Below are 12,313 nucleotides of genomic sequence, written 5' to 3'. Positions count from 1 at the left end.
CAGAATCAGTGACTGCAGTATGTGTGTAACATACAGGAAGTGAGCACTGCAGTATCAGTGACTGCAGTATGGGTGTAACATACAGGAAGTGAGCACTGCAGTATCATCGTGACTGCAGTATGTGTGTAACATACAGGAAGTGAGCACTGCAGCATCAGTGACTGCAGTATGTGTGTAACATACAGGAAGTGAGCACTGCAGTATCAGTGACTGCAGTACGGGTGTAACATACAGGAAGTGAGCATTGCAGCATCATCATGACTGCAGTATGTGTGTAACATACAGGAAGTGAGCACTGCAGTATCATCGTGACTGCAGTATGTGTGTAACATACAGGAAGTGAGCACTGCAGCATCATCGTGACTGCAGTACGGGTGTAACATACAGGAAGTGAGCACTGCAGTATCATGACTGCAGTATGTGTGTAACATACAGGAAGTGAGCACTGCAGTATCATGACTGCAGTATGTGTGTAACATACAGGAAGTGAGCACTGCAGTATCAGTGACTGCAGTATGTGTGTAACATACAGGAAGTGAGCACTGCAGTATCAGTGACTGCAGTATGGGTGTAACATACAGGAAGTGAGCACTGCAGCATCATGACTGCAGTATGTGTGTAACATACAGGAAGTGAGCACTGCAGCATCATCGTGACTGCAGTATGTGTGTAACATACAGGAAGTGAGCACTGCAGTATCATGACTGCAGTATGTGTGTAACATACAGGAAGTGAGCACTGCAGTATCAGTGACTGCAGTATGTGTGTAACATACAGGAAGTGAGCACTGCAGCATCAGTGACTGCAGTATGTGTGTAACATACAGGAAGTGAGCACTGCAGCATCAGTGACTGCAGTATGTGTGTAACATACAGGAAGTGAGCACTGCAGTATCAGTGACTGCAGTATGTGTGTAACATACAGGAAGTGAGCACTGCAGTATCATCGTGACTGCAGTATGTGTGTAACATACAGGAAGTGAGCACTGCAGTATCATCGTGACTGCAGTATGTGTGTAACATACAGGAAGTGAGCACTGCAGCATCAGTGACTGCAGTATGTGTGTAACATACAGGAAGTGAGCACTGCAGTATCAGTGACTGCAGTATGTGTGTAACATACAGGAAGTGAGCACTGCAGCATCATCGTGACTGCAGTATGTGTGTAACATACAGGAAGTGAGCACTGCAGCATCATCGTGACTGCAGTATGTGTGTAACATACAGGAAGTGAGCACTGCAGTATCAGTGACTGCAGTATGTGTGTAACATACAGGAAGTGAGCACTGCAGCATCATCGTGACTGCAGTACGGGTGTAACATACAGGAAGTGAGCATTGTGTGGTGTTACTGTGTAGGATGCTTGGTATATGTTTGTCAACTTTTTGTGACTGTGGGAAATTTCTGAAATACTCAGCTCAGAGGAAGGAAAATGTATTTTAGCTCACAATTTCAGTTGTCTCAGTCGGTCATCATCTGGCCCTGTGGTTTCAGTGTTACAGAGAGATAGAAAGGCCTCAGGCAGCCAGAGAGACACAAACGGAATGGGAACAGAATATATGTCTGTCCAGGGCATGGTCTCAGCGACCTGCGTCTTCCAGTGAGGCCCTACCTCCAGAATGCCATCAGGGCTTTGTGTACTGGCTCCTGAAAAGCTTTTAGAAGGGAGCACTTCCCAGGAGTCCATCTGTTGGCAAGCATAGGGCCCTCTGGGGACACATCATGTCTAAACCATAGCACTGCATGGTCCCATTCCATCAGTCGAACTCACTGAGCCTTCAGCGACAGACAGTGTTCTCTGCCAGGCCCAACGCTTGAATGTCTTACCTTTACACTTTTGTAATCTGGAAAGTTTTCTTGGTTTTCCTGTCTTCTGGTCAGAGGCATAATTTGGGTTTGTGAGCTGTTTGCTTATGATTTCATTTAGATTATTTGTTTTTGACAGGCCTTTAAAGGTTCTTAATTCATTTTGTCTTGGCCTAATAAAGGGACAGCAACTACCAAGTAGACTTCAGGTCTCACAGGTGGCAAAGCTAATTCCAGAAGGTCAGCGTCAGGAATAGATGTGGCATCTTATGGCCTACGAGGCTAGCAGTCACACATGTTAAAACAGCAAACCCAGGTTTGAAGGTCTTGGCATTGCATGAGAAATGTGAACTTGTCCGCAGACCCACCATAGCAGGGCTGAGTTCATGCAGTCTGCTGCTGTAATGGCTGTCCCCCTGGACAGGAGTATACTCTCTTGCACCATGGCTCTGGCCACTGTAGGCTGTGGCTTTGAGACTATTTTTGGGCGAAGTGTCATTTGCATATCTCTTCTCTAGTTTACATCCACAGCAGGCAGAATTACTGTTTTTAGCAAATGTAGGTTGTGACATGGTTGTAGTAGCTTCTAGAACTGGATCCTAAGAAAGCCCTGTTCAGCAGGAGGCTGCTGTGACCCCCAACTAATCAGATAAAGGTAATTCCCTAGGTTCAGGGACCGGGGCCAGCCCCAGGAGAGGTGACACGTGCTTTCCGAGGACACAGGTAGGATGTATCTGAGGAAGAGGGTTCTGAGCTCAGGATCGTCTGAGGTGTGTCGTCTGTCATTCATTATCTCTGAGTTACTGACGCTGTTTGGTCTGCTTACTTGACTGGATCTGGAGTGTAGGACCCAGCCTGCCATTCTGACTAGAACTTACTAGGCGACTAATGAGGCGAGATGGGTTTGATAGAAGGGATTAGGAATATTGTGAGGAAAAGAGAGAAGGCATTAGAATCTAAGCACACGTTTTCCCTCTCCCTCCCATACCCCTCCCCCCGCCCCCAAGTCTCTCTAAGGAGACGATGCTGCACTGGTCAAGTCACAGAGCAGCAGAGAAGTCTGAGTCTCTGGGAAGCCCTTGAATGTTGTGTTATTTGAGGAATCTGGAAAGAAAAGAAAATGCCCAAGACTTCTTATGTCCTCTTGTGTCCTGGGCAGCAGTTAAAGGAGAACGCTGCTCCTGCTGGGTGCTTGTCACCCATGTAGTGTGACAGGAGGGCTCATGGCAGTGAGTGGATGCAGAGGGTGACTCAGAAGTGCCTGGAGGTTTGTTAAAGTTGAAATTCCAGATTCTACTCCAGGAAATGTGGTTCCCGGAAGGGTCTGGGAACCTGAGTTGTTCTTCTAGTGTCTACCCTTTATATACTAATGTGCGTTTCCCATAAGTGAAGCATTCTCCTTGGGCACTGCAGTGCAGTGCTGAGGGTCAGCAGGCAGCACTTCCTCACACTTGGATACTGCACTGCAGTGCGTCTGTCCTAGAGCTCTCCTGTCTTGCAGGACAATGGACACCAGAGTGGCCCATGCAATTGCCATCTCTCTCTAGCTTTTCACTCTTAGGACCTTGCCATTTTTAAAGATGGCAACCAGTTTATTTTGCAAAACCATTTCAGTGGTCAAATCGCCCCAGCTTTGCCCAGTGAGGATATTACTATGTTCCTTTGTGACAGTCTCATAAGTTTACCACAATCTCTTGAATTTTGACAGTATTTTCCTTGAGTAGCAAGAGCCTGCCTTCAATGGTCTGATAAATTTGGCTACTTTTTAAAATTTAATTATTTTGGACAGGTTTTTCTAGGTAGCCATGTTTAAATTGGAGCTCACTCTAGACTGGGGAGACCTCAAACTCACAGATAATCCCATGAGCTAGGATTAGTGGCTTGTGCTGCCACCACCACCCGGCTAAATTTGGGTATTTGATCAGCTCTCCTTTAAATAATTCACCCCTCCTGGCTTTGGAGCTGAGCTGTTCAGGAAGGGAAGGCCCCGCCCCCTTGCCACCCCCCACAGGAGGTTTGATTTGTTAAGATGAAGCAATCCCAGGTCCGTCCTTGGGTGTCCTTGGCCAGTTTTCAACTGTGTGAGTATCCCCTGGGATGATGCCTGTGAGGCTCATGGGTGTTTGACAAGGTGTTGAGTTCCAGACAGAAAATCATGTGTGCCATGGTGCAGGAGTCAGAAGGCATGGCACGGGGAGGGACTGTGAGGGTCCAGCCTGGAGAGCATATCTGTGGAGGAGGAGCTCCATAAACTTGCACCAGTTTGAACAGAGCATCCTCAGCCATTATCTGTTGCCACTCTGGTCTTGTAACCATGATGGAAACTGGCTGGAAATCTGTGACCCTCTTAGGATTGTTCCCTGTATGACAAAGGTAGTATGGAGGGCTAGTTCCCTTCTATCTGGAGTCAGAACTGCCAGTTTGAACCCTGGCTCTTGTCATTTCCTAGGAAGAATACTTAGCCTCACTTTGTCACTTAAGCCTCCACAGCCCTTCTCCTGCAGCAGCCCTTGCTTATTGTAGGCTCCGGGTTGTCACAGAACTGCACAAAGGTGTGACTGCAGCAGTGTTTGGTAGGGTACTACAAAATGTGTGTTGTCATAACAGCAGACTCCAGGATTAGAAAGCCTTCACAGGGGGAGGTCTGCTGGAGTCTAGCAGTATATGACGGTAGCTTTGATAGCATAGTTTACAGAGATCTTGACTGCTAGGAATATCTTTCAGCACCATTAAACTAGGTGCCTTTTGTTAAATCCAAAGATGGGAGGAGAAAGATTCCCAGGCCAAATCATCATGACCAAATTAACTAAAGCAAGCAATTAATTAAAGCAAGATTTTTATTCATGTACATGGGCTAAGGCAGGTTCCAGAAGTCAACAGTGGGTGTGAAGAAGACAAGGCTTGTTAAAGGGTAGGGGTTTCCAAATGGGTGCTTTGGTGGGCAGAATAGGTGGGGTTAAGGAGCAGAACATAGCAAGGTGGTCAAAACAAGTTACAACAAGCTTTTGAAACAAAGGTAGGGTTGCAAGATGGTCATTACAATTTGGAACAAAAATATGATTGCAAAGTAGTTATAACAACAGGTGGTCATAACAACAAGTGACCATGATGACCTTTTGAAACAAAGGCTGGCTGCTGTTTCCTGGAACAGGCAGTACAGAACATTTGTAGTTAAGATTACAGGTGGAGTATAGTCTAGTCCTTGAGAAACAGAGGTTTAATCACAAACAGTTTGTCGTCATCATAAGGTAGCTTGAAAGCCTAAAATGGCAGCCGGCTGGTCATCGCTGGTTCCTTTGAGGTAGTCCTCACGGTCTTGTGTAGCCAGGCCTCAGTCACTGTCTTCTAGTAGCTGGGTGTGGTTAGATGTGATGTCTACTTAGTATCACTGGCTAGTAGAGTTGAGGTACCCTTAAGCCAAGCTTTTGACTGGCCCAGGAGAACAGATTTTTGTAGATGTGTCTCATTGTGGTGTTTTGATGCTAGAATTACCAAATGCACTTAACAGGTTCGTTGGTTTTGTTTTGAGTAATTATTCTTTGAATGGTGCTGTCTGGGGTTTCTGGTTGTTTATTCTGACATCCGGCAGGCGTAATTGCTTTGACTTGCACACATTAATTACTGCAGTCACTGGAAGCTGTAGGAGAGGCACTTGCTGCCACCTACTCCATGATTTACATCTCCCCTGAGCTTTGAAAGGAAAATGCAGGGTGGCCAGCAGGCAGATCGGGTGACAGCTGGCTGGCAAGATGGTCTGGAATCCTGTAGATGAAGACCTTTGGACTTCTCTCCACCTCTGTGGCTGCTACCCAGTCCTCTCAGTCCTGGCCACCATCCTTCTTGGCTGGATGGCTGCAGTGGTTGGCCATTAGAAGTCAGCTGGCTTATCTGCTGTGTTTACAGCCATACTGGATTTCTCACATAGCTCCACATTCTCCCCCAAACCCTCCCTTGGCTGCTCCCATTCCTTATCCTGGCTCAGGGGCCTTCATGATTCATTCCTGGCTGTAGTCTTTCTAGCTTCCTGGGTCTCCCCAGCCCTATCCTCTGGTCTAGTTTTGGGTCTGGCAGCCTGCCTAGAACATTGTTAGAAATGCAGACTTCCAGCCCTCACCCCCTCTGAATCAAATTTGCATTTTAATTGACCCACTGGTGGCTTAGTGCATCCAGTTCTCCATCCTGATTCTGGGAGTTGTGTAGACTCTTCTGTAAAACATTCTGCCACCCAGGCTCCTCCTAGACCACACCCTCTCCTCCTTCCCACCCCTTCTATTTTTATAGGGTACATTGTAGTTTCAAACAGTATTGCTTACCTGTAAGGCCACAGCTCTATTCTAAATGTCACCTCAGTAAGGATGGGGATCCATTCTGTCCTGTAACCCCAAATCCATGTATCTGAACACTGGCACTGCCATGACATCCCAAGATGTTGTTAGAAGAACTGTACATATTGCATCAGTCCCCAGGGCTCCTTGATCTGCTGTTATTTAGAAAGGTAAACTGAGGCACAGAGAGGACATCTGTCTGTGCACGTAGCTAGATACAAACTTATTAGGCTTGGATGTCACTTGGACAGGGAATGGAGGGTCAGACAAAACTAATAACCTTGGGCAAGTTATTTGATTTCTAAAATTCTTTTTTTTCATTTGAAGTAATGACCTTTAATTTTCAAAATAGTGATACATTTATGTCACCTCACACTTTGTGACCATTATGTACTTCCTGGTATTATCCATGGTGTTTTTTTTTTTTTTTTACTTTGAGCCTTTCGTTTGGCTAAAAGTTAAAGTTTGTGCTAGTTGGTTCTATACATCAAAGCCACGTCTATAGTAGCACAGTAAACATTCCAAAACAGAAAGAACCATGGCACAAAGCAAAGACCATCTGCTTTCTCTAAGGAGGCTTTGGCAGCACAGTAGCTGTGGAACTTCATGGAGTAAATTCGGGGAGAATGTCACATGACTGAGACAGGGAGAATGTCACATGACTGAGATGGGTGTTCTGGACCTGAATGATGCTGTGCCTGAGATAGAGCTGTAGTTGCAAGATGGCCCGAATGCCCAAGCACTAGGTGGGCTCCTGCACTGCACACCTGTAATCCTAGCTCCTGGGTGGTGGAGGAGGAGGCTCAAGAGCAGTCTTTGTAGAGGCAGTTGGAAGCTAACCTGGGCTACATGAAAGCCTATCTTTTTCTTTTTTTAATTCTTTAGACTTAGCTCAGTTTTTTTATTGGCTATTTTTAATTTACATTTCAGATGTTATTCCCTGTCCTGGTTTCCCACCCATAAGCCCCCTATCCCATCTCCTTCTTCTATTAGGGTTCTCCCTCCCCAAACACCCACTACCTCCCCACCCTGACATTCCCCTATACTAGGGGGGCCAGCCTTGGCAGGACGAGGGGCTTCTCCTCCCACTGGTGCCCAACAAGGGCATCCTCTGCTACATATGCAGCTGGAGCCATAGGTCAGTCCATGTGTACTCTTTGGGTAATGGTTTAGTCCCTGGAAGTTCTGGTTGGTTGGTTTTGTTGTTCTTATGGGGTTGCAAGCCCCTTCATCTCCTTCAATGCTTTCTCTAATTCCTCCAACAGGGATCCCATTCTCAGTTCAATGATTTGCTGCTAGCATTCACCTTTGTATTTGTCATGCTCTGACTCCTGTATATATCAGACTCCTGTCAACATGCACTTCATGGCTTCATCAACTAGGTTTATTGACTGTATATATATGGGCTAGATCCCCAGGAGGAGCAGGCTCTGAATGACCATTCCTTCAGTCTCTGCTCCAAACTTTGTCTCCATATCCCTTCCTATGAATATTTTTGTTCCCCCTTCTAAGAAGGACTGAAGCATCTGCACTTTGATTGTCCTTCTTGAGCTTCATGTGGTCTGTGGATTGTATCTTGAATAATTCGAGCTTTTGGGCTAATATCCATTTATCAGTGAGTGCATACCATGTGTGTTTTGTTGTGACTGGGTTACCTCACTCAGGATGATATTTTTTAGCTCCATCCATTTGCCTGTGAATTTCATGAAGTCATTGTTTTTGATAGCTGAGTAGTACTCCATTATGTAGATGTACCACATTTTCTGTATCCATTCCTCTGTTGAAGGGCATCTGGGTTCTTTCCAGCTTCTGGCTATTATAAATAAGGCTGCTATGAACATAGTGGAACATGTGTTTTTGTTGTATGTTAGGACATCTTTTGGGTATATGCCCAGGAGAGGTATAGCTGGATCCTCAGGTAGTTCAATGTCCAATTTTCTGAGGAACCTCCAGACTGATTTCCAGAATGGTTGTACCAGTCTGCAATCCCACCAATAATGGAGGAGTGTTCCTCTTTTCTCCACATTCTTACCAGCATCTGTTGTCACCTAAGTTTTTGACCTTAGCTATTCTGACTGGTTTGAGGCAGAATCTCAGGGTTGTTTTGATTTGCATTTCCTTGATGACTAAGAATGTTGAACATTTCTTTAGGTATTTCTCAGCCATTCAGTATTCCTCAGCTGAGAATTCTTTGTTTAGCTCTGTACCCCATTTTAATAGGGTTATTTGTGTCTCTGGAGTCTGACTTCTTTAATTCTTTGTATATATCAGATATTAGCCCTCTATCAGATGTAGGATTGGTGAAGATCTTTTCCCAATCTGTTGGTTGCCGTTTTGTCCTAATGACAGTGTCCTTTGCCTTACAGAAGCTTTGTAGTTTTATGAGGTCCCATTTGTCGATTTTGATCTTATAGCATAAGCCATTGGTGTTCTGTTTAGGAAATTTTCTCCAGTACCCATGTGTTTGAGACTCTTCTCCACTTTTTCTTCTATTAGTTTGAGTGTATCTGGTTTCCTGTAGAGGTCCTTGATCCACTTGGACTTAAGCTTTGTACAGGGCGATAAGAATGGATTGATTTGCATTTTTCTACATGCTGACCTCCAGTTGAACCAGCATCATATGATGAAAATGCTGTTTTTTCCCCCCACTGGATGGTTTTATCTCCTTTGTTAAAGATCAAGTGACCATAGGTGTATAGGTTCATTTCTGGGTCTTCAGTTCTGTTCCACTGCGATCTATCTGCCCGTCTCTGTACCAATACCATACAGTTTTTTATCACATTTGCTCTGTAATACTGCTTGAGGTCAGGGATGGTAATTCCCCCAGAAGTTCTTTTATTGTTGAGGATAGTTTTTGCTATCCTGATTTTTTTGTTATTCCGATGAATTTGCAAATTGCTCTTTCTAACTCCATGAAGGATTGAGTTGAAATTTTGATGGGGTTTGCATTGAATCTGTAGATTGCTTTTGGCAAAATGGCCATTTTTATAATATTAATCCTGCCAATCCATGAGCATGGGAGATCTTTCCATCTTCTGAGATCTTCAATTTCTTTCTTCAGAGACTTGAAGTTCTTATCATACAGATCTTCCACTTGTTTGGTTAGAGTCACACTGAAAGAACTCCAAAGAGAGACCCTTTCTAAAGTCCTGGGAAATCTCGGACCCCAGACACAGAGAGACCATTTTGGATGTAATAAGCAAAGGCGAGGTTTATTATGGAGATCTATTACGGGGATCTCTGGGTCGACAGGTATCCTGCGCAGGAGACAGAGGTGTTGACCCGAAACTCAAAAGTCAGGGGTTTATATAGGGAAGGCTAGGGGGTTTGGCACAGTTTCACACAATTGGCTCTTTCAAACAGTGGCGGCTAATTTTTGGCACGGCTGTAAGTGATTGGCTCATTTAAACATGGCAGTGAGATTATAGCACAGCAGAAGAGTACGTGCTGACTGGGGCGTTTGGGTTTTTAGAAGCCAGGGGCTTATCAGGGTTTGAAGGACATCTGGTTAAGGTATGGCTCTGAGTAAGCTGGGGGAGGTGCCCTCCTGCCAAATGGTTTGAGTCAGCCCTGATAACTCGGGCTGGTTCCTGCATTCCTTTTCTTTATCTTTATGGTCTGTTAGTCCATGCAGGGCTGCCTGGACTTGATTTTCACAGTGTTTAGCCCTGAGTCTGTGAATTTTGAAACTTACTCTTTTAATTTTATATTTTTAAACCTCAAATCTGTATAATTTTCCTTTCAACACCAAGGTACTTTATATTATTTGGGACTATTGTAAAGGGTGTCATTTCCCTAACTTCTTTCTCAGCCTGTTTATCTTTCAAGTAGAGGAAGGCTATTGATTTGTTTGAATTAATTTTATATCCAGCCACTTTGTTGAAGTTGTTTATAGGTTTAGTAGTTCTCTGGTGGAACTTTTGGGATCACTTAAGTATACTATCATATCATCAGCAAATAGTCATATTTTGACTACTTCTTTTCCAATTTGTATCCCTGACCTCCATTTGTTGTCTGATTGCTCTGGCTAGGACTTCAAGTACTATATTGTGTTGTTGTAAAAATATAAAAAATAAAAAAAGTGAGGTTTTTTATCCCCCACTAAGTCTACACCCCAGTGCCCCATGATATCTGCTGGATATCTTGCCAGAAGCACACATTCCAATTCTGTGGTGGCCCAGACCAGCTGCTGCACACTTCCTTACACATAAATCGCTACATGAAAGATCACACAACACAATAACCTTTGACCCAATTGATAAGATATAATTGCCCACCTAAACATACAAAGCCCAATACACATCCATCCCCTTAAAAACATTGGTAACAACCTGAAAAGGTACAGCATGGAATCTTAACGTCACCCGCTGTATTGTTCTGCCAAGGCTTCTCTCCCTCTGTCTCCTGTCTCTTCCTCCTTTCTGATCCAGTCTTCTCCTCTTCCTTTAAACTTTTCTCCCGTCCAACTTTCCTTCTTGTCCAATGACAGGCCTCCTTCTATCTTGTACCTGCCTCACCTGTGACATCATCTCACAATATTGAATAAGTAGGGAGAGAGTGGGCAGCCTTGTCTAGCCCCCGATTTTAGTGGGATTGCTTCAAGTTTAATTTGCTCCATTTAGTTGAATGTTAGCTACTGGTTTGCTGTATATTTCTTGTACTATGTTTAGGCATGGACCTTGAATCCCTAATCTTTCCAAGACTTTTATCATGAAGGTGTGTTGAATTTTTGTCAAATGTTTTCTCAGCATCTAATGAGTTTGTTTACATAGTAGAGTGCGTTGATGGATTTCCCTATATTGAACCATCCCTGCATCCCTGGGATGAAGCCTACTTGATCATGATGGATGATTGTTTGATGTGTTCTTGGATTCTGTTTGGGAGAATTTTATTGAGCATTTGTGCATTGATATTCATAAGGGAAATTGATCTGAAGTTCTCTTTCTTTGTTGGGTCTTTGTGTGGTTTAGGTATAAGAGTAATTGTGGCTTCACAGAAGTATTTGGGTAGTGCTCCTTCTGTTTCTGTTTTATGGAGTAGTTTGGACAGTATTGGTATGAGGTCTTCTATAAAGATTTGATAGAATTCTGCAAAAAACCCAACTGGTCCTGTTTTTTTTTTTTTTTTTTTTTTTGGGGAGACTTTTACTAACAGCTTCTATTTCTTTAGGAAATAGGTTTATATGACCCTGATTTATATGTTTAGATGGTTTATATGACCCTGATTTAACTTTGGTACCTGTTATCTGTCTAGAAAATTGTTCATTTCCTCCAGATTTTCCAGTTTTATTTTTTTATATAGGGCTTTATAGTAGGATCTGATCTTTTTCTTGAATTTCCTCAGATTCTGTTGTTATGACTCCCTTTTCATTTCTGATTTTGTTAATTTGGATACACTCTGTGCCTTCTGGTTAGTCTGGCTAAGGGTTTATCTATCTTGTGGATTTTCTCAAAGAACCAGCTCCTGGTTTTGTTGATTCTTTGTATAGTTCTCTTTGTTTCTACTTGGTTGATTTCAGCTCTGAGTTTGATTATTTCCTGCCTTCTACTCCTCCTGGGTGTATTTGCTTCTTTTTGTTCTAGAGCTTTTAGGTGTGCTGTCAAGCTGCTGACATATGCTCTTTCCTGTTTCTTTTTGGAGGCACTCAGAGTTATGAGTTTTCCTCTTAGCACAGCTTCCATTGTGTCCCATAAGTTTGGGTATATTGTGCCTTCATTTACATTAAATCTAAAATGTCTTTAATTTCTTTCTTGACCAAATTATCATTGAGTAGAGCATTGTTCAACTTCCATGTATAATGTGGGCTTTCTGTCTTTTTTTTGTTATTGAAGACCAGCCTTAGTCCATGGTGATCTGATAAGATGCATGGAATTATTTCAATCTTCTTGTATCTGTTGAGTCCTGTTTTGTGACCAAATATATGGTCAGTTTTGGAGAAGGTACCATGAGGTGCTGAGAAGAAGGTATATTTTTTTGTTTTAGGATTAAATGTTCTCTCTCTCTATATATATATATCTCTTAAATCCATTTGCTTCATAATTTCTCGTAGTTTCTCTATGTCTTTGTTTAGTTTCTGTTTCCATGATCTGTCCACTGATGAGAGTGGGGTGTTGAAATCTCCCACTATTATTGTGTGAGGTGCAATGTGTGCTTCGAGGTTTAGTTAGGTTTCTTTTATGAAGG

The 12,313-nt window shown here is 43.4% G+C and overlaps 1 protein-coding gene and 1 long non-coding RNA gene across 15 annotated transcripts in view; both read left to right on the top strand.

Moving 5' to 3' along the window:
* The window catches only part of LOC134480744 (uncharacterized), a 31,464-nt gene extending 20,187 nt beyond the window's left edge, over positions 1 to 11,277 (top strand). Inside the window, exon 2 of the long non-coding RNA XR_010055505.1 lies at positions 10 to 11,277. This is a non-coding gene — a long non-coding RNA (uncharacterized LOC134480744). The remainder of the gene's footprint in view (positions 1 to 9) is intronic.
* The window catches only part of Snx29 (sorting nexin 29), a 413,817-nt gene that overhangs the window by 162,921 nt on the left and 238,583 nt on the right, over positions 1 to 12,313 (top strand). The gene's annotated exons all lie outside the window — the stretch shown is intronic.

Source organism: Rattus norvegicus, chromosome 10, assembly GCF_036323735.1.
Source record: "Rattus norvegicus strain BN/NHsdMcwi chromosome 10, GRCr8, whole genome shotgun sequence".
Classification (NCBI taxonomy): domain Eukaryota; kingdom Metazoa; phylum Chordata; class Mammalia; order Rodentia; family Muridae; genus Rattus; species Rattus norvegicus.
The sequence above is the reverse complement of the archived record's forward strand: the minus strand, read 5'-3'. Positions and strand labels throughout refer to the sequence as shown.